The 2,472-nt window shown below is 40.7% G+C and overlaps 1 non-coding gene across 1 annotated transcript; it reads right to left on the bottom strand.

The window, feature by feature from the left end:
• Positions 1–338: 338 nt before the first annotated feature.
• TRNAL-AAG lies at positions 339–420 on the bottom strand. Its single transcript has one exon. It is a non-coding gene; the product is annotated as a tRNA-Leu (tRNA).
• Positions 421–2,472: the final 2,052 nt, after the last annotated feature.

Raw genomic sequence — 2,472 nt, 5'->3', positions numbered from 1 at the left:
CACATTCTACATAAAAGTTGCATATCCCGTACCAGAAAAATGATGTGAGAATGTGTGTGGGCGGGCAATTCATTTACTCAGTCTTTGAAAAACTATCAATTGAGCACATACTCTGTGCCACGCACTGATGAGCACTGAAAATGGGGGTGGGTGGAAACTTACTGCCATGGAGTTGGTTCCAACTCATAGCAACCCCTCCTTGGGTTTCTGAGCTGGTACCCCTACGGAAATATATTACCCAGTCTTCCTTTTGTGGAGTGGTTGGTGAGTTTGAACCCAGCCTTTTGGTTAGCAGTCAAATGCCTTAGGCACTATGCCACCAGAGATCCTAATAGAATTGGCAGCAGTGGGATTTGAACCCACGCCTCCGCAGAGCCTGGCGCCTTAATCCAATGCCTTAGACCACTCGGCCATGCTACCACATGTAAAAATAGAGTGAAGGACTAGATAAAAGGGGGCTCAGCTTTCATGGCTTATATATCCACAGCAGGTCTCCAAGGTGAACAGCCTCTGGCATGTTGGAACAGTGTAGACAAAGGAAGTCCACAAGCCGGCTCTGTAACTTTGAGATAAGGATTGGCTCTAAGGGCTGGGTCGGTCTGGCTGGGGCGCAGAGCTGGGCTGGGCGCGAGCCACGGCTGGATGAGGCGCAAAGACTGTAAACAAACACACACAAGACATACAGATTAATAAATGATAGAAGGGAAATAAATAAGGTGTTAAGGGAGAGTAAGGATAGTAACTGTTGGAAATCTGAAGAAGGTCTGATTGTAGGGTGGTCCTCCTTCAGATGGTGCAAACATACCCTCCCTCAAAATAGTTCTAGCTACTGTTTTAGGGGTAAAAGTTCTCTAACAGCTCGTTTGAGTCAGGATTATAGTTCAAGCCCATACAATATGGAATCACTGGAAATTTTCAAATTTGTCTTTAATGGATGCCCAATGAATTTCCTACATCATTTGGGGAGATAACAGTTCTGATGCTGTCTTTTACGAGAATAGCTTGTTATATAGGCTGTGTACCAGAAGCATGAATACAAAATTAGGATTTGGATGTTTGTTTCTATTTGATGAACAGAGGTAGGAAGATTATTCTTTTAATAAATACTGCTGTGCTCTTTGAGACGAGAAGTGGGAGGAATGACATTTTTTAGCCATTTTTCTTTTTTTAAAAAAAAAAATATGTTCTTTCCTGTTACTCTCTGTATAAGACTAGATGCACAAAAGAATGAGTATAAAAATAGGAATATGGGGTTTCTAATATTTGACCACAGCTAATATTTTGTTAGGTATCCTATATTTCTCCTCTTTAATCTTGACCAGTGGTAAATTTCCTCTTCAAATAGAAGAATGACATTGGACTTCAGACCATTGACACTTCTTCTTTGGAAAAATTTAATTATAAAAGTAAGTATACATATCTGAGAAAATATGGGAGGGATTCATGGCTGTAGTAGTAAACAAATTACAGCAACTGATATTTTCCATTCCAGGTCTTGAGAGTCAGGTTCAGAATCAAAAATCAGTCACACACTAGAGTTAAGGAGCTATTAGAATGTCTCTTAAGAGGGCAGGAGATTCGAATATAGAAATTGCTGAATTTAGAAATTCAAATAGAATTTGGAATATATTTAGAATATAGAAGTTTGAAAGTTTAGAAATTTGTATTGATTAAAGGCCAGAAAAGAGAGTAAGAATATGATTAAAAAGAAGTTGAGACAGACATTTGATCAAATGTTGCAGGCATATTGGCTTCCAAAAAACCAAACCCACTGCCATCGAGTCGATTCTGACACATAGAGACCCCCATTGGGTTTCCATGGCAGTAATCTTTACAGAAGTAGATTGCCTCATCTTCCTTCCGTGGCGCATCTGGTGGGTTTGAACTGTCAGCATTCTGGTAGCAGTCAGATGCCTTAGGCACTGCACCACCAGAGCTCCATATTGGCACAAAATAATGAAAGTGCAAGCTCGGTAGTCAGAGGTCTGATTAAATAGGAAATTGAAATGGCTGGGCAAAGTGAGCTGGTGAGCAGATACAATATAACCAACACCAGAAAGCTTGATAATTGGCAGCCTTCTGCCACAACCAAGGACTTTTCAAACACTTCCTCTTTGGGCTAAAACAAGCATCTAAGTGGGAATACCTGTTTGGAGTGGGGAGTGAGGAAACAAGATGAGAAAGTTCGACCAGAGGATGCTGACACTTTTAGTCCAGGAAGCAGTAGGTGGTGTAGAGTCAGGAGGGTAGGAAGGAATAAAACTTGGATGTGATGTTAAAGACTATGTGCTTTATTTACGTTTTTCATTTTGTTCCAGAAGCGACAATGGATTCCTCTGATCATGGAATTTATACTGGAACTGCTGTTCACTATTATCCTCTTGATAGTTCGTAATTCTGCTTCTGTACAGCATGTGAATACTCTCATGTTCGCCAATCAGTCCATCCAGAGTCTGCCTCCTTATTTCCTTG

Source organism: Orycteropus afer, unplaced genomic scaffold (genome assembly GCF_000298275.1).
Source record: "Orycteropus afer afer isolate SDZICR_OR568_19922 unplaced genomic scaffold, OryAfe1.0 scaffold00376, whole genome shotgun sequence".
NCBI classification, from domain to species: domain Eukaryota; kingdom Metazoa; phylum Chordata; class Mammalia; order Tubulidentata; family Orycteropodidae; genus Orycteropus; species Orycteropus afer.
The sequence above is the reverse complement of the archived record's forward strand: the minus strand, read 5'-3'. Positions and strand labels throughout refer to the sequence as shown.